Here is a 20,431-nt window from a genome sequence, read left to right as displayed (position 1 = left end):
CCACAGGCAGAGCAAAAAAGTTGACAAGTGTGAGAAGGGACGTGGTCAATGCAGGGCTGAGGGTATTGTACCTGAATACCTGCAGTATACGGAACAAGGTAAATGAGCTTGCTGTACACATTGAAATTGGCCGGTACGATATTGTGGGCATCACAGAGACGTGGCTGCAAGGGGATCTAAATGTACAAGGATATGTGTCTTTTCGAAAGGACAGGCAGATGGGCAAAGGGGCTGGGGTTGGAATGAAGTTAAATCGATAGTAAGGAGCGATATAGGGCGGCATTCTCCCCTACCCGGCGTGACGGAGGGTCCCGGAGTAGGGGAGTGGCGCCAACCACTCAGGGGTCGTGCCTCCCCAAAGGTGGGGAATTCTCCCCACCTTTGGGGGCCAGCCCCGCGCCGGAGCGGTTGCCACCAGAAGACCGGCGCAAAAAACTGGCGCCCCCGGTAGCGGGGCTGGCCAAAAGGCTTTCGCCGGTCCGCGCGTGCGCCGGCAGTGACGTCAGCGGCAGCTGGCCGCTGACGTCACTGCCGGCGCATGCGCGATGTGGGGTTCTCTTCCGCTTCCGTGGCGGCCGCGGAGGGAAATACTGCACCCAGGGCACTGGCCCGGAGTCTGAGCGGGGGGCCCCGATCGCGGGCCAGGCCACCATGGGGGCACCCCCTGGGATTCGATCGCCCCCCCGCCCCCCCAGGACCCCGGGGGCCTGCTCGCGCCGCTGATCCCGCCGTTCCAGAGGTGGTTTAAACCTCGGCGGCGGGAGAGGCCTCCCAGCGGCGGGACTTCGGCCCATCCGGGCCGGAGAATCACCGCAGAGGCCTCTCCGATCGGAGTGAGAGATTCCTGCCCCCGCCACTTCCCGGGTGGCGGAGAATCTCTGCCACGGCGGGGGCGGGATTTTAGGCGGCCCCAGGCGAGGGGTTTGAGAATTTCGCCCATAGGGTCAGAAGGCATAGAATCCTGTGGATAGAGTTGAGGAATCGCAAAGGTAAAAAGACCCTGATGGGAGTTATGTACAGGTCTCCTAGCAGTAGTCAGGATGTGGGGCAGAAAATAAATCAGGAGATAGAAAACGCATGTAACAAAAGCAATATGACAATAATCCATGGGGGACTTCAATATGCAGGTGGACTGGAAAAATCAGGTTGGTAGTGGATCCCAAGGAAAGGAATTTTTAAAATAATCTTTATTGTCACAAGTAGGCTTACAGTAACACTGCAATGAAGTTACTGTGAAAAGCCCCTAGTCGCCACATTCCGGTGCCTGTTCGGGTACATTGAGGGAGAGTTCAGAATTTCCAAATTACCTAATAGTCTTTCGGGACTTATGGGAGAAAACCGGAGCAGCCGGAGGAAACCCACGCAGTCACGGGGAGAAGGTGCAGACTCCACACAGACAGTGACACAAGCCGGAAATCGGACCCGGGACCCTGGAGCTGTGAAGCAACAGTGCTACCCGCTGTGCTACCATGCTTCCACATTCGTGGAATGTCTAAGAGATGTTTTTTTTTTGGAGCAGCTTGTGACAGAGCCTACTAGGGAACAGGCAATTCTGGATTTGGTGATGTGTAATGAGTCAGACTAGATTAGGGAATTTAAGATGAAGGAACCCTTAAGGAACAGTGACCACAATATGATCAAATTTACACTGCAGGTTGATAGGGAGAAGCTGCAATCAGATGTAACGGTATTACAATTAAATAAGGGTAACTATAAAGACATGAGGGAGGAGCTGGCCAGAGTTGATTGGAGAAGGAGCCTAGCAGGGAAGACAGTGGAACAGCAATGGCAGGTGTTTTGGGGGGTTATGAGGGAGGCACAACAGAAATTCATCCCAAGGAGGAGGAAACATGCTAAGGGGAGGACAAGGCATCCATAGCTGACAAGAGAAGTCAATGACAGCATAAAAGCAAAAGAAAAAGCATACAAAGTGGCGAGGATTAGTGGGAAGCTACAGGATTTGGAAGCCATTAAAAGCGAGCAGAGGACAACTAAAAAAGCAATAAGGGGACAGAAGATGAAATATGAGTGCAAGCTAGTTAGTAATATAAAAATAGATAGGAAGAGTATTTTTCAATATATAAAAGGTAAGAGGCAAAAATAGACATTGATCGACTTGAAAATGTGACTGGAGAAGTAATAATAGGAAACAAAGAAATGGCAGAGGAACTGAATAGTTACTTTGCATCAGTCTTCATGGTGGAAGACACCAGTGGGATGCCAGAGCTCCAGGAGAATCAGGGGGCAGAGTTGAGTGCAGTGACCATTACTAAGGAGAAGGTTCTGGGGAAACTGAAAGGTCTGAAGATGGATAAACCAGCTGGACTGGATGGACGACACCCCAGGGTTCTAAAAGAGATAGCTGAAGAGATTGTGGAGGCATTAGTGGTTAATGTAACATTGCTGTTTAAGAAGGGAGGGAGGGAGAAGACGGGAAATTATAGGCTGGTTAGCCTGACTTTGGTCATTGGTAAGATTTGTGTCCATTATTAAAGATGAGGGCCGGGATTCTCCCCTTCCCGGCGGAGCAGGGGGTCCCGGCGTGTCGGAGTGGCGGGAACCACTCCAGTGTCGGGCCGCCCCAAAGGTGCAGAATTCTCCGCACCTTTCGGGGCCAAGCCCTCACATTGAGGAGCTAGGCCCGCGCCGGAGTGGTTCCCACTCCGCCGGCTGGCGTGAACGGCCTTTGGCGCCACGCCAGCCGGGGCCGAAAGGACTTCGCCGGCCGGCGTAAGTCCGCGCATGCGCCGGAGTGTCAGCGGCGGCTGACATCTTACCGGCGCATGTGCAGGAGAGGGGGTCTCTTCTGCCTCCGCCATGGTGAAAGCCATGGTGGAGGCAGAAGAAAAAGAGTGCCCCCATGGCACAGGCCCGCCCGCCGATTGGTGGGCCCCGATCGCCGGCCAGGCCACCGTGGGGGCACCCCCCATGGTCGGATCGCCCCGCGCCCCCCCCCCCCCCCCAAGACCCCGGAGCCCGCCTCCGCCGCCAATCCCGACGGTCAGGTAGGTGGTTTAAATAACGCTGGCGGGAGAGGCCTGTCAGCGGCGGGACTTCGGTCCATCGCGGGCCGGAGAATCGCTGCGGGGGGCCCGCCGACCAGCGCGGCACGATTCTCGCCCCCGCCAAATCTCGGGGGGGGGCGGTGAATTCGGGATACGGCGGGGCGGGATTGACGCCGGCCCCGGGGGGGCGGAGAATTCGGGATACGGCGGGGCGGGATTGACGCCGGCCCCGGGGGGTCGGAGAATTCGGGATACGGCGGGGCGGGATTGACGCCGGCCCCGGCGAGTTGGAGAATTCCACACGAGATCACAGAGTACTTGGAAGTGCATGATAAAATAGAACTGAGTCAGCACGGCTATTTCAAAAGAAGGTCACGTCTGACAAATCTGTTTGCGTTCTTTGTGGAAGTAATAAGAAAGTTAGACAAAGGAGAACCAGGGGACGTGATTTATTTAGATTTCCAGAAAGCCTTTGACAAGGTGCCGCACAGGAGACTGTGAAATGAGTTAAAAGCCCATGGTGTTAAGGGTAAGAACCTGGCATGGATAGAGGATTGGCTGACTGGCAGAAGACAGACAGTGGGGATAAAGGGGTCTTTTTCAGGATGGTAGTCGGTGACTAGTGGTGTGCCTCAGGGGTCTGTGCTGGGACCACAATTTTTCACAATATACATTAATGATCTGGAAGAAGGAACTGAAGGCACTGTTTGCTAAGTCTGCAGATGATACAAAGATCCGTAGAGGAACAGGTAATATTGAGGAAGGAGGGAGGTCTGTAGAAGTATTTGGAAAAGCTAGGAGAGTGAGCAAAGAAGTGGCAGATGAAACACAATGTGAAAAAGTGTGAGGTTATGCAGTTTGGAAGGAGGAATGGAGGCATAGACTATTTTCTAAATGGGGAAATGCTGAGGAAATCAGCAGCACAAAGGAACTTGGGAGTTCTTGTTCACGATACTCGTAAGGTCAACGTGCAGGTTCAGTCGGCAGTTAGGAAGGCAAATGCAACGTTAGCATTCACATTGAGAGGGCGAGAATACAAGACCAGGGATGTACTTCTGAGCCTGTATAAGGCTCTGGTCAGACTCCTTTGGAGTATTGTGAGCAGTTTTGGGCCCTGTATCTAAGGAAGGATGTGCTGGCCTTAGAAGGAGGTTCACAAGAATGATCCCTGAAATGAAAAGCTTGTCGTATGAGGAACGGTTGTGGACTCTGGGCCTGTACTCGTTGGAGTTTAGAAGATGAGGTGGGATAATAATGAATCTTACAGGATACTGCGAGGCCTGGATAGAGTGGACGTGGAGAGGATGTTTCCACTTGTAGGAAAAACTAGAACCAGAGGGCACAGCCTCAGACTGAAGGGACGATCCTTTAAAACAGAGATGAGGAGGAATTTCTTCAGTCAGAGGGTGGTGAATCTGTGGAACTCTTTGCCGCAGAAGGCTGTGAAGGCCAAATCACTGAGTGTCTTTAAGACAGAGATAGGTAGGTCCTTGATTAAGAAGGGGATCAGGGGTTATGGGGAAAAGGCAGGAGAATGGGGATGAGAAAAATATCAGCCACAATTGAATGGCGAAGCAGACTAGATGGGCCCAGTGGCATAATTCTGCTCCTATGTCTTATGGTCTTATTATAAAATGATGTTGAGTTATTGGAGGAGGTGCAATGACAATTCACAAAGATAATATTATAACTGAGAGGATAAACGTGTCAGGAAACCTGAACAGGTCGTGAAGGGAGACTCATGTGGGGCTGGTTTAGCTCACAAGGCTAAATCGCTGGCTTATAAAGCAGACCAAGCAGGCCAGCAGCACGGTTCGATTCCCATACCAGCCTTCCCGGACAGGCGCCGGAATGTGGCGACTAGGGGCTTTTCACAGTAACTTCATTGAAGCCTACTCGTGACAATAAGCCATTTTCATTTTCATTTCATTTCATTCATTTCATGTGGATCATCAACACCAGCATAGACTAGTTAGGCCAAATGGCCTATGTCTTGCCGTAGACTTTATCTAACTCTATACAATTAATTACAGCAAGATCAATGTGGTATAAATAATATTATTTTATTTTATTTTTGGAGGGTCAGTGCAGAATTGATGGGCCAAATGGCCTCCTTTTGCACTGTGGGGATGCTATGGTTCCGATGATTTAACAATATACTCATTGCATGACATTAGTAACTATAACACGATACGGAAATTTACTTGTGTGAAAACTGCAGTTTGAAACATTTCCATTTGAGACATTTATGGAAAGATATCCAAATGTAGCAGCCAGCAAGGTCTGTTTCCGAGTAGTCGGGTAATCATTGTAATGCTGCTGGCAACCACCTGATGGCAGCATCACCCTCTTGGTCACCATCACTTCTGTCAAAAGAGATCTTTTGATAAGCTTATTTTGTGCACCACAGTGAGTGAAACCACCTGTTCTTTCCAGATAGGTTTACATTTTCATTATTCAGAGGATGAACAGAGCATTTTTTTTTCATTTTTACGCTGAAGCATACCACAGAAAGCAAACGTCTTTGTAAACTCTCACAAAGAAGACCAAGATATCCTTAAATCATATGGGATCAGTGTACAGAATGATGTCACAGCATGAAGCGAACCTCTTTACTAAAAAGACTGATGAAGGAATCCATGCTGCTGGTTGAGGGGTTTCCGCGAGTGCTGGGGGGGGGGGGGGATTTGGACAGGGGGTGGCCTGTGGGGTCACGGATGGCGGGTCGGATCTGCGCACGGCCGGCGCCATGTTGTACGGCGCGACCACTGCAGGTCATCAGCCGTGCACATACGCAGCCAGGGACCCAGCCATTCTCTGTCTGTGTTTGGTGTGGGAGCCGGGAGTTTCACCCGGTGCCGCTGGTGGCCCCTCAGCGGTCCCGGAATCGGTGAGGGGTCGAGGATGATTTTTCCCTTTAAATCACCCGCAGATTTTCCCTTCGAGCCGGCACTTAGCCGGGGAATCCAGCCCAATATTTTTTGAACAGATTTAAAATTAAATGAAAAAACTGATGTGTTATCTGTGTTGGTCTAACATCGACTGCAACTGGATGCAGTAAAATGAGAAACAGGCTTCCAACACAGGAGATGGTCCAACACTGTTTTATTGAACCTGGTGATTGCTGTACATAATCTGCTGTGGGTTGACACTCTATTAACCTAACTGATAACCTCCTACTGGCTTGACCAGACTAGCTCTCTATCACATGGTGATGATGTTCATTGGCCTGTCGAGCTGCGTTGACATTTCTCGACTTCCAGGTGACCCTCATGGATCTGTCTGAGCACCATGTTTTGCATGCTTTGGGGAATGACGATTCTATCTAGTTTAAGAAGGATCCCCACATCAATCGCCAGCTCGTCCATAACGTTGAAGAACTGGGGGCACTGCCCCTTTTGCCAGCCATGGGCGAGGTGCTTCATCATGTGCTGCAGTAGGGGATCTTTGGCAGTTTCTTCGTGTATTTGTATAACACGTTCATCAGTGGCTGGGAGGTTGCTGGTACACAGCTGCACCTGTGCTTCAATGTGGCGAATGAAGTTGCCCTGCTCACACGGTGTGGCGACGGATCGGGATAGGGCATCCACGACGATCAGCCCCTTACCTGGTGTTTAGACGAGTTCGAAGTCATATCGCAGTTATATCGGCGGAGACAAAGAAGAATTCGCTGTAGCCAAAGTGCCATGTCATTTAAATCCTTTTGGATTATGTGGACTAAAGGCCTGTGGTCTGTTTCCACCGTGAACTTTGGCAGGCCGTATGTAGTTATGAAACTTGACTATTCCTGTCAGGAGACCCAAGCACTCCTTTTTGATCTGGGTATACAGTTGTTCGGTCGGAGTCATGGCCCTAGAGGCGTATGCCACTGGAGCCCAGGACGAGGAGTCGTCTTGCTGGAGGAGCACCGCCTCAATGCCATCCTGGCTTGCATCTCTGGATATCTTGGTATCCTTGGTTGGGTCAAAGAATGCCAGTACTGGGGCTGTGGTGAGCTTCGCCTTCGGCTCAAGTGACTTCACTGGATGTGCGGGAAGCCACTGGAACACTGTCGACTTTTTTACGAGGTGCCGGAGGGCTGTGGTGTGGGATGCCATGTTGGGAATGAATTTCCCGAGAAAATTCACCATCCCGAGGAAACGGAGGACCACCTTTTTGTCCTCTGGCATCTTTATGGCATTGATTGGCAGCACCTTGGCAGCGTCAGGTTGCACACCCTGCTGTGAAATGTGGTCACCCAGAAACTTGATAGTGGACCAACCAAATGAGCATTTGGCCCTGTTGAGCTGGAGGCAGTTTTCATGTATCCTCTGAAAAACTTGTTTGAGATGAGCGATGTGATTCTCAGGCATCGTGGACCAGATGATCACGTCGTCCACATAGACTCTCACCCCCTCGATGCCCTCCATCATTTGCTCCATTATGCGATGAAATACTTCGGAAGCTGATATGATACCAAAAGGCATACGGTTGTAGCAATACCTGCCGAACGGAGTGTTGAACGTGCACAGCTTCTGACTGGACTCGTCCAGCTGTATCTGCCAGAACCCACGGGAGGTGTCCAGCTTGGTAAAGAATTTGGCATGAGCCATCTCACAGGTTAACTCTTCACGCTTTGGGATTGGGTAGTGCTCGCGCACGATGTTGCAATTCAGGTCTTTGGGATCAATGCAAATGCGGAGTTCACCAGAGGGCTTCTTGACGCAGACCATGGAGCTGACCCAGTCTGTTGGTTCTGTGACCTTTGAGATGATACCCTGGTCTTGGAGCTCTTGTAGCTGTGTTTTCAGACGATCCTTGAGAGGAGCCAGCACCCGGCGCGGTGCATGGATGACTGGAATGGCATTCGGTTTGAGCAATATCTTATAACGATATGGGAGCGTGCCCATTCCATCAAACACGTGATGCGCGCTACGACCGGCTGGAGATTTACATTGGGCGAGGCAGTCGCCGGTGTTGAGGACATGGCATGGACGCGCTGGACCAGATTTAGGAGTTTGCATGCGTGAGCACCGAGCAGGGATGCTTTGTCAGGCCGGTCGATCTCGATTTGTAACTTCGCTTTGATTGCCTTGTGAGATCCACCTAGCTGACACGATCCACTGGCAGCTATGGCATTGCCATTGTAGTCAAGGAGCTGGCAGGCTGGTGGAAGAATGCTAGGTTGGTCTCGGATGCTGTCGAGGTCCAACTGTGATATGAGGTTTGCAGACGCGCCAGTGTCCAATTTAAATCGGATGCGAGACTGGTTAACCATGATGACGGCACACCACTCGTCAGCACGATCCACAGTGAGGATTGAGAGGCGGTTTGCAGGCACGGTGGAAGCCAGCTCGCGCGTGGTGATTATGCCCACCGGGTATGGAGACTCGAGGCAGTCAGCATCGGAGCCCGTTGGGCTGTCGGGGTCCGAATCCTGCATGCCTTGTTTTACGCAGCAGACACGTCTGCGCTGCAGCTGGGATCGCTGGCTGTTGGTCGGCATAAGGCCACTTAATGCCCAGGCTTTCCACACTGTAGACATCGCCTTCCTTTGACTGGACATTGCCGCTTTAAATGGGCGGAGCCACAATTTGGACACGCATGACGCTGACGTCAGCGCGTTCCGCGCGCCATCGCGCATGCGCAGTGCAGTCGGCCGACGTTCGCACATGCGCATCAGGGTCTTCGGCCTCGCCGTCCACCACGTTGTAGCGCACATGTGTCGGGACCCAGGAAAAGCGCGCGAGACGGCCACTCTCCTCGTGCTCAGGCCTTGCATTTTTGTGATGGCTGCACCCTTTCTGCCTCGTGGGAGACTAGTTTTGCATTTTCTGCCGCCCTGATGCGGGAGTAACGATTCCTGGCATGCTCATGGACAATGCACATTTCGATGGTGATGAAGAGGGTCAACTGTTTGATTTTGAGGAGCTGCTCCCGCAGGGAGTCAGGCTGGACCCCGAAAACGATCTGATCCCGGATCATGAAATCAGCTGTCGAGTCATAATTACATGACTGCGCTAGGATGCGGAGATGGGCCAAGAAGGACTGAAAAGGTTCATCCTTCCCCTGAAGCCTCTGTTGGAAGATGTACCGTTCAAAGCTCCCATTCCCCTCAATGTCGCAGTGGTTGTCGAATTTCAGCAGAACCGTCTTGAACTTTGTCTTGTCTTCGCCATCGGCAAACGTGAGCGAGTTATAGATGTGGATGGCATGGTCCCCCGCAGTCGACAGGAACAGCGTGATCTTTCGGGAATCCGATGCTGCCTCGAGGTCGGAGGCCTCGATATGCAGGAGGTACTTCTGTTTGAAGACTTTCCAATTGGCGCCGAGGTTGCCGGAGATCCGGAGTTGCGGAGGAGGTTGGATCTTTTCCATGCCGCTGGATGGCTGCGTGCTGGTCTTTTCAGATTCACTTGAGGTAGGTTTGTTAGAGTTAATAGCTCTCTGGTACCATGATGTGTTATCTGTGTTGGTCTAACATCGACTGCAACTGGAGAAACAGGCTTCCGACACAGGAGATGGTCCAACACTGTTTTATTGAACCTGTTGATTGCTGTACATAATCTGCTGTGGGTTGACACTCTATTAACCTAACTGATAACCTCCTACTGGCCGTACCTTCCCGTACCAGCCTCCCCGGACAGGCGCCGGAATGTGGCGACTAGGGGCTTTTCACAGTAACTTCATTGAAGCCTACTCGTGACAATAAGCGATTTTCATTTTCATTTTTCATTTCATACTGGCTTGACCAGACTAGCTCTCTATCACATGGTGATGATGTTCATTGGCTTGTGCACTGTGACTATCTCCCTAGCCGTGTCCTGTGAGAGAGGGAGAGCCTTAATGCCCTGTGGGCTTTATAGTGGTGGTGTCCTGTCTGGTGATTGGTTGTTCTGTGTTGTGTGTGTTCATTGGTTATCCTGTGTGTCAATCGCTGCCTGTCTGCATCTCATGATATACGAGTGGATATTATGCAAAAACTTGGTCACATCATTTCTGTATAATTTAAATGTTGTGTTATATTTTACACAATGAGTAAGCTATGTTAAAAATGAATAGAGCCGAAGTCAAAGAGCTTTGTAATGATCAGGTGCTGAGATAAGGAAACAAAAAGATTCTAGCTTCTGGCAGTCCTGATTTTTTTTGCTAACCTATCTACCACATTCATTAATTGGAAAAGCAGCTTGAATACTGAGAGGCCCCAGGGACTGTGCTTCACAACAAGGTTAGTGGGGGTCAGTGAAGACTTGGCAGCGAGCTGAGACTGGAGAGGGTTAGACTGCAGGTGCCTTCAGTGCAGCAGGACAGCTCTTAATTCTTCCGTGGGTCAATTTATTCTCATTGCAAATCAGTTGGTTAGAATCATAGAAACTTCAAAAGTTCACGGCACAGGAAGTGGCCACTGGACACATCATGTCTGTGCCAGTCAGAAAATGAGCCCTGTAACCTAATCCCACCCTGCAATATTTTATCTGTAGCCCTGCACATTACGATACTTGTGGTGCATATCCAGACACCTTTTAAATGAGTTGAGGCTTTCAGCCTCCATTATACCCTTCCAGGCAATGAGTTCCAAACCTCCACAACCCTCTGGGTGAAAATAATCTTCCTTATCACCTCTCTAACTCATTTACCAATCACTTTAAGTCAATACCCTTGAGTTATTGACAACACTGCCAAAATAAATAGGCCCTTCCCATCCACCCTATCCACGCCCCTCACAATTGAGTCCATCTCAATCAAATCCCCCCTCGGCCTCCTCTATTCCAAGGAGAATAACCCATGTCTACCCAGTCTTTCCTCATAGCTGCAATTTATAGTCCTGGCAACATCCTTATAAATCTTCTGTGTAAACCCTCCAATGCAGTTACATCCTTGCTGTAGTGAGATGACCAGAACTGCACCCATACTCAAGTTGGGGCCTAACTACTGCTTCATACAGTTCCAGCAGAACCTCCCTGCTCTTATGTCTCAGCTAATAAATTAACGGATACCATATGCCTTCTTCACCTCAGCAACCTGTCCTGTGACCTTCCGGGATCTGGGAACATTCACTCCAATGTCCATTACTTCCTCCACACCTCTCAGAATCCTCCCATTTATTGTGCAATCCTTTTCCTTGTTTGACCTCCCCAAATGAAAATTCTCATATTTCTCTGGGTTGAATTCAATTTGCCAATTTTCTATCCCACCTGCTCAGTCCATTGATACCTTCTTGCAATCTACAGAAATCCTCCTCCTACCGCCTGGCCAATTTTGTATTGTCCTCAAACCCCTTGCTTATTTCCCCTATATTAATGTCCAAATCATAATTATATACCATGAAAAGCAGGTGACCAAGTACTGAATCCTGCAGAAGGATTGGAAAATGAGATTAGAATAGCCGGCTTTTGATGGGCCGTCACAGACAGGATAGGCCAAAAGACCTTTTACTGTGCTGTAAATCTCTACGAGTCTATAACCCAAAAGAGACATCTCTCCAGTCAAAAGAAATCCATCGACAATTACCCTCCGTTTCCTGCCACTGAGCCAATTTTGTGTCCAGCTCTCTACATTCCCTTGGATCACATGGGCTGTTTTTTTTAAGCAATCTGCCATGTGGAAACTTTTCAAAAGCCTTGCTAAAATCCATGTAGAACACATCAATTGCACTAACCTCATCAAAACTCATTTTTGTTTCCTCAAGAAATGCAGTCAAAATCTAGGAGGACCTGGTGGTTAGAGCAGGAGTCCTCTGAGTCTATCCACTTTGGACACTGGTGAGGGTGATGGTTCTTCAGGGAAGTGGAGCAAAAGCCAAGATTGGGGCTCCGTGGGTGCTTTGATTGCACAGCTGGGAAGGAAGAGAGTAGGGGAGGCAGCAGGGTAGAGGATTCCATGGTTAGGAGAACAGGCAGTTGTTTCTTTGGCTGTGGACATAACAACAAGATGGTATGTTGCCTCCCTGGTGCCAGGGTCAAGGATGTCACAGAGCAGCTGCAAAACAACATTAAGGGAGGGGCTTCACAATGGTCTCAATGATTTCGGTAGAAAGAGAAAAAATGTTCTGAAAGCAGATTTTAGGCAGTGTAGTAACACATTAAAATGCAGAACTTGAGAAATAGTAATCTCCGGATTACTACCAGTGCCGTGCACTATTCAGCATCAAAATAGGAAGTTAGAGTTGATGAATATGTTGCTGGAAAGATGGTGTTGGGGAGAGAAATTAAGATTCCTGGAGCATTGAGACTGCTTCTGGGAAACGTGGTCTTGTAAAAGCGGATAGTTTGCACCTCGACGAGGCCAGGACAAATATCCTCGCTAGGAGGATTCCTCTTTTTGTTGGGGAGGATTTAAACTAATTTGGCGGGGGGGGGGGGGGGGGGGGGGGGGGGGGGGGGGGGGGAGAACCTCAGTGTAGGCTTCGTTGGGGCAAAATCAGAAATGGCAATAGAAGGCAGAAAGTCAGCGTATGAGTCTGGAAGACAGAGGAAGCAAAAGATAAAAAAGAAACAAGAGAGCTTGGCAGTTCTCAGGGGTCTGGACTTCACTGCAAGGAATACAGCAAATACAGCAGATCAGCTAAGGACATGGATAGAAAATTGATATCATAGCTATTACAGCAACATGGCTTAAAGAGAGGCAGGAACGGCAGCTCAACATTCCTGGTGACAGGGTTTTCAGATGAGACGGAGGTGATTAAAAAGGGAGGTGGGGTGTCATTTATAGTTAGAGAGGTACCCATTTCTACCCACCAGGTCCTCCTAGATTTTCTGGTCGTCACCCATTGCCTCGCTGCCTGAATGTGTGTAACCCTCTGGTGTGTCCACCTCTCTAAACATGCTACCCACGTAGCCCTCAGAGTCGCCGATGTACCACAATGACTCCAGCTACTGCTCTAGTTCCAAAACCTGGAGCTCACGTTTCTGCAGCTGATGACAACTCCTGCACATGTACTTGTCCAGGCCACACAGTGGTTAGCACTGCTGCCTCATAGCACCAGGGACCTGGGTTCAATTCTGGCCTCAGGTGCCTGCCTGTGTGGGGTTTGCACTTTCTCCGTGTGTCTGCGTAGGTTTCCTCCAGGTGCTCCGGTTTCCTCCCACAGTCGAAATATCTGCAGGTTAGGTGAATTGGCCATGCCAAATTGCCCCTAAATGTCCAAACGATTATGGGCATAGGGTGGAGGTGTGGGCTTAAGTAGGCTGCTCTTTCCAAGGGCAAATGCAGTCTCTGTGAGCTGATTGGCTCCTTATGCACTGTAAGGATTGTATGATTCACACGAAATGTGTACAACTTCCCACATACTGCAGGATGAGCATTCTCCACAGTCCTGTCATACCTTAAGCTTGCTTTTCAACTATTTAATACGAACTGGAGATGGAAAAGTAAGGTAGACTTACTCACCAATCAGCTCTTTTTCTTGTTCCAATGATTGGAGACTTATAAAAAAGGTATCAAATGAAACATCTCTTTCACCCTCTGCACAGAATTCCCACCTCCACATTACACATCCGTCAGGCATAGTCTGCTGTCTCCGCTTGTTACCCTTATTATCTGTCCTGTTTGAAAAATGGTCAGTTACATAAAGCTTCTGATGAGTCACTACCTAGTTTAGCTTTCTTCTGCAGCAATTAACTCCATATAAACTAACTCCTCTCATTTGATTAACAGATAACTGTCACTGCCAGTCAGTCCCTTCCTCTCAAACCAACTCCTTTCAGCTGAGTTGGTTCCTTGTTCATCTTGTTCCAGGCTGCATGTTATCACCACAACAGGGGTTGATTACTACCATATCAACTATCAGTTTTGGGGATTTCTTGCTATTAACATTCCCCACTTGTCCAGACTGTGGACCAGCAACAATAAACGCTTGGTTGCGTGTACCGGTGATGTGTTCCTTTATAGCCAACAAGTCCTGGAGCAGGAGCAATACGGTGGCGCAGTGGTCAGCACTGCTGCCTCACGGTGCCGAGGAGTTAGGTTCGATACCAGCCCCAGGTCCATGTGGAGTTTGCACATTCTCCCCATGTCTGTATGGGTCTCTTCCCCACAACCCAAAGATGAATTGGCCATGCTAAATTGCCCCTTAATTGGAAAAAAAGAATTGGATGCTCTAAATTTATTTTTTAAAAGTCTTGGAATGGAACTTGAACCTGGGGCCTTCTGGTTTAGAAGTACAAGAGCAAGCCACTCAGTGAATCCTGCTCTGTATTCTTATTGTCATCACTGGTTTTTTTGGAAAATATTTTATTAAGTCATAAATAATTTTCACAACAATTTTCAAGAGGGAAAAAACAACAGAACAAATAACCCCCACCCAACCAACAACCAAACCGAGTCAACGTGGCTCACATGCACTGTTCCCTAGTTCCAACTTCCCACTAAGTGGTCTTGTTAACAAGTTATTTCCTCTGTAGCTTTTTAGCTCATCAACAGTACTCTTCTCCGCCAATATTTCTACTCATTATCTACCCGATTGGCAATGCCTCACTTAGACTTATTCATTCGTATGAGCAGGGCCTCACTGGCAAAGCCAAAATTAATTGCCCTTGAGGGGGTGGTGAGCTGCCTTCTTGTAGCGCTACAGTTTGTGTGGTGTGGGTACACCCGTAGTGCTCTTCGGAAGGGAGTTTTAATATTTTGACCCGGGCAGCGACACTGAAGGAATGGTGATATATTCCCACGTCAGGATGGTATGTGAGTTAGAGGGGAACTTGCAGGTGGCAGTTTACTATCTGCTACTCTTGTTCTTCAAGGCGGTAGAAGTTGCTGGCTTAAAAGTTGCTGGTGAAGGACGTTTGGTGAGTTGCTGCAGTGCAGCTTATAGACGGTGCGCAGTGCTGCCACTGTGCGTCGGTAGTGGAGGGAGTGAGTGTTTAAGGTGAATGAGATGCCAATGCTTTTTCTTGGGTATTTTGGAGTTTCTTGAGTATTATTTGAGCTGCATTCATCCGGACAAATGGAAACTCCTGACTTATGCCTTGTAGATGGTGAATAGGCTTTGGGGAGTCAGGTGGTGAGTTACTCCTTCGACTCTGTTAACCGTGACGGATTGTGGAACATTCTCCTTAAATTCGGCTGCCTGCAGAATTGCCTCAGACTAAACATCCGGAAAACAAAGGTTCTTCACCAGCCCACTCCTGCCACAGAACATTGCCCGCTGACCATCAAGATTCACGATGAGCCCCTGGACAATGTGGATCATTTCCCCTACCTCAGGAGCCTCCTCTCAGCATGAACAGACATCGATGATGATATCCAGCATTGACTCCAATGTGCCAGTACAGTGTCCGTACGCCTGAGGAAGAGAGAGTTCGAAGACCGAGACCTCAAATCCAGCACCAAGCTCATGGTCTACAGAGCAGCCATGGTCCCCGTCCTTCTGTATGCATCAGAAACAGGGACAATCTACAGCAAACACCTCAAATCACTGGAGAGATATCGGCTGTGATCTAATGGGAAAAGGGACATTAGATTTGTCATTTTGGGTGCGACATGCTGGATGTTTCCCGACGGCTAGGCCAGCGAGACCGTGGCCCATATTTAACAACATTCAGTACCAAAAGTGAGCCACCAGGAGCTTCGTGCCATGCTGCCTGTCCTGCCAGTTGATCCCCCAGACACCCGCCTGCCAGCTCCCCGCTAACAAGGGGCAGTTGCTTTAAAATGCTCCATCCCAACTCACAGTCAGCACATGAGCATGGCACCACGTAGACTTGCTCCATGTTTCGTGGATGCCGATCGGCCAGGCTTCTGGATGCCACAGTGGTAAGATGGGACAACCTGTTTGTGGTGAATGTAATATGATAATTCACATTATGTCTTTGTAAGCGCAGTAGCGTTATCCGACCACTAGGGGGAGTAGCTCTGGGAATGCTCAGGAGATTGTACAGGGCTCCACCATTGGCTCCGCCCACGACTCCTTCCCCAAGTGCTGCTGTATAAATACCCTTGTCCAGAGTCAGCCTGCAGTTCACTGAGAGTTCATCAGCGGGTAACAGGCTGGCTCTGTAGTTAGTCGATTAAAGCCTATATTCATATCGGAAACACGTGTCTGGTGAATTGATGGTTCCATCACTGTTCCCCTGAGGGGTCCAGAGGGCCAGCTGCAGGTCTGGCAATGAGGCAGTGGCAGCAGCCGTCAGTTTGGGTAACGTAACGGACTGCCGTACAGTGCAGGAATTTATCTTCACCAAAGACCGGGCCACAAGGGTAGGTGAACACTTGCCCCCTGGCATCAGTCCCACCTGCCACCTCCCTGACTCCCCCTCCCCCAACTCCACACCCCCAACCACAACCCACCCGTCAAACAAGTCAGTACTTTGCACCCTCCCCACACCCGAGTAAATTAATAATTTATTTACTTAATACTTGGGAACCTGGTGACCATATGAATCCTTAAACAGCAAACCTATGATTCATTCAATCGTCTACCTACTCGCAATGCTAGACCGCTGGTTAAATCAAATCAGCAACCATTGTTGAAATGTCTTCTTCAGGAAGCATGTTGCCACCATTGTGTGAAGCCTGCCAAAACCAGCAAACACAGGAAATCTATTATTCTGCAGTGAACGGGGACACCATCTTGAAAGCCTAGAAGATCTTAAAGCTGTACTCACCCTTTTAAACTCTTCAAGAAGGCTCATAATTTCACATTTCCAACTCCACTGGGACTCACATAAAGCCTGGACCAGTCCCAATATAGGAAGCCAATTGCAGGATATGGAAATCCTTTGACATTTATTTCAACTTCAGATCCCCCAAAAATTGGAAAGAACCAAATTCAATGAGAGAGGTCAACTGCCTGGGGAATCCATTGATTCCTTTATAAATGATCTCGACAGGATGACAGAGGAGTGTGAAGATGAAGATTTAAAGTTTGAGCTCATCCAGACTGAATTATGGTGGATTTTGCAGATGATTTGCTTTCTGACGTCTGTTGCGCGTTTTGCTAGGTGTGCTTTACACTTAATTGCTCTGTTTTATAACCTTGCTCTAGAGTCGCCAGGTATCTTTATGATACCACCACGAGGTTCAAGTTCAAGTGCTGATCAATAACTCAATACACCAGTTAGTAAGGTTCAAATCAAAACACATTTATTATATACACAGTGAATCGCTACTCATGCATAAAATACTACAGAACTAGACTATTTCTACCACTAAAGGCCAATACTTAGCTTTGGAAAAGGAGCCCACTGGGTCAGGGAACAATGGCCTCTCGTTCGATCCTGAGACTGCAGGCTTCCAGCTGGTATGGACTAAGGGTTAGGAGCGCCTATCTCGTAGCGTGCGTTGACTGGACACTTACTTGTTGGTGCAGCTGCTAGGCAGGTCTCTGTCAAGGGTTGTTTCGAGCTGCTGAGAGACCCTGCCAAGAGACCAAATTGAACTTGGGGACTCTACTTTATAGTCCCCAGGGGCTTCACGCCCTTTTGGCTGGACCCCGTACCTGGTTCCAAGTGATTGGACTGAGTTCTGATCCCTTGGATCGATTTCTCCAATACTCGAGCTGTTCCATGATCGCTGGGCGGTTCCTAAGTGTCCGTTGGCTTCTTTTTTGTTGACTCCTGCTGGCGCCGAGGAGTCTGGCTTTGCCTCGATTATCTTTAACTGTTGCTATTGTTCCCGGGGATCGCTCACCAATATGCAGATGGTCGTCAGTTTCAGTGCTGTCTGCTTTTCTGCGAGTCTAATATACAGGAAGCTTGGCATTCTGCTTGCTTCCCTGTACCTGTCCATTTTTCCCTGCATTCTTAGCGAATCTCCATTTTAAAGTCGGGAAGTGGCCAACCCCGGTGGCTACAGCTCCCACAAGCAAAAGATGATCTAACCCCGGATAAGGAAATCCAAATAGTTTGACTGTCTGATGTACGTGAACAACAGAGGACATTCCCAAAGGGATAGAGTACAGCATGGGGCAGAGGCTAACCCTCAATACAGTTTATCAGGTCTCAAAGCTACAGGGACAATCCAAATCAGGAAAAGCAAGTCCTGAACCCCCCAGCTGAGTGACCTTGCTAGCACTGCAGTGTGAGGCGCCCTCACACAAGGGGGTCAGTGTCCTGTGACTGCAGTCCAATGCTTCTACTGCCACGAACAGGGACATTTGTGTAAACTGTGCATGTCCAAACTCCAGCACTGCACAGGTTGCCCAATGTTAACCCATGAGGTTGAGACTGAAAATTGAGGAGGCATACAGCCACGGTTCTTGGGTGAGATCAAAGATTGTGGTTCTTCATTTTGGAATGCTGTCATCCTGGTTAATGGTCATCTAACAAAGTAGAAATTAGATTTGAGTGCCTGTGTCACAGTTCTGTCAGACAAGGAACAATGGTTCTATTTGAAGAATGGACACTCTACAGAGCAGGAGAATGTCCAACTCCCGGTCATAGGCATGATCCCGTAACCACTGACAACAGCCGCAAACAAATCTCTGAGCTGATGTACAGCATCCATAACCAGCTTTTCTCCCTCCTGAGCAGGGATGTCTGCCTAACCCTGGATCTCCTCTGGACTGATGTGAAGACTGCCATCGTCATTAGCCAGCCAGGTGCACCAAACACTTATGAGTATTCAGACTCAGATTTCTCCTTTGACCTCTGCTCTCTCATTGTATAGCAGGTGTGTCCATTATCGTTGCAGGTCCTGGAAAATCCCCAATGGTCAGACCAACCTACTGCTGGTGATTGTAGTTCCACGGAACGACCTGCAGACTGAAAATCCTCTACCTCCAACTATGATGATGGTACTACTCATCGACACATCAGCTACTGTGCACACCCTGCTACTTCTTGGCAGTAAGTCATAATCACCATTAACAACACCAAGCAATGATGAGTCTGCTATTAAACCTTCTCCTCACCAGAAGAATGCTCTTTCTTAGCCTCAGAGGGCTCCCAGACACCCACACAGAAAAACAAGAAGAAAAGCCAGCACCAAAAAGATGATTACTATCTCTGGGTGCTCCACAAGGAATGGGCATGATTAACACAACCATGCATCAACACAACAGCCAAAACTGACCAGGCAGGGCTCAACAGGCAATGGAAGAAAGAAATGAAAGGATACCAAATGCCAATCCAACCTTTGAGCCAACAGCAAGAACCTACCACTATCCTGACAGAACAGCGAACCTGGCATGGAATGGTTATAAGGCCTCCAGACCACCTGAACATCTGGGGTAATGAGAGTATTAATGCTAAAACTGTAACTAATGTTAGAATAGCATTAAGGTACGCCTACGGCCATACTAGTCTGAGAACGCCTGGTCTCGTCTGATCTCAGAATAGCATTAAGGTTGAAACAACATGAGATGTTTCATGCATGAGACGTATAACAATGTAAGATTTGAAGTAAACCAAATTAACTCTATACCCATGGGACTTAGGGGTGGTGTAGTAGAAGGGTCTGATATCACCGGGTGCAAGTGGAGCTGAGTATCACCCACACAGTGATGTAAGAAGGCAGATGACTCAGACCCAGGGTCAATTGGGGGTTGGCCAGAGACGTGCTAAGACCTATAATGGAGAAAAATCTCTGCCTGTACCTTTTATGTATATTTGTATATAGTCACAACTAGTTGATAAAGATTTGTTGTTAACATACAGAAGATTACAAGGATTTCTTTAACAGACAACTTCTGCAACTAGCACCATGCAAACAAGTGTAATGACATTAGAATATTATAAATTCCTGTATGACCTATTTTTGTCTTCTCTCTTGGGCAGTCCATTAGGGTTGAGGATGACACTGCTTTCACACCGGGGAGGTGGGTTCTGTGGTGGCTGAATAGTTCAATCCTGGATCCGCAGACTCTGCCATAGGTTTAGTAAGTGGTGTTTGATAATGTGAGTGGGTGGGACGCTCTGGATTCTGCATTCCCCTTCCCCTGTTTATGCTTGGCCTCCGCGTGCTGTTCCCTATGACACTCGAGGTCATTGCCGACTTCACGGATGCTTTTTCTCCAGTTTGTGTGTTCTAAGACAAGCGATTCCCACATGTCAGAGGGGCTGTTACATTTATTTAGGCAAGCTTTCAGAATGTTCTTGTAGCGTTTCCTTTGCACTCCTAGTGATCACTTGTCAGATCAGAGTAAAGCATTTGTTTCAGGAGTCTTGTGCCAGGCATGCGAGCAATGTGGCTCGCCCATTGCAGCTGGTTGAGTGTGGCCAGTGCCTCGGTACTGGGGATATTGGCCTGGGAGAGGACTCTCATGTTGGCACATCTATTCTGCCAGTGGATTTGCAGGATTTTGCGGAGGCAATGTTGGTGATATCTCGCCAAGGATTGGCTGTACATTGTCCATGTTTCTGGAGCATACAAGAAGGCTGGGATCACCGCTGTTCTGTAGACCATGAGCTTGGTGCTGTGTTTGAGGTCTCAGTCTTCGAACACTCTTCCTCAGGCGTCCGAAGACTGCACTGGTGCATTGGAGTTGATACTGGATTTCTTTGTCGATG

This window comes from Scyliorhinus canicula, chromosome 4, assembly GCF_902713615.1.
Source record: "Scyliorhinus canicula chromosome 4, sScyCan1.1, whole genome shotgun sequence".
NCBI classification, from domain to species: domain Eukaryota; kingdom Metazoa; phylum Chordata; class Chondrichthyes; order Carcharhiniformes; family Scyliorhinidae; genus Scyliorhinus; species Scyliorhinus canicula.
This window is presented reverse-complemented; position numbering follows the sequence as displayed.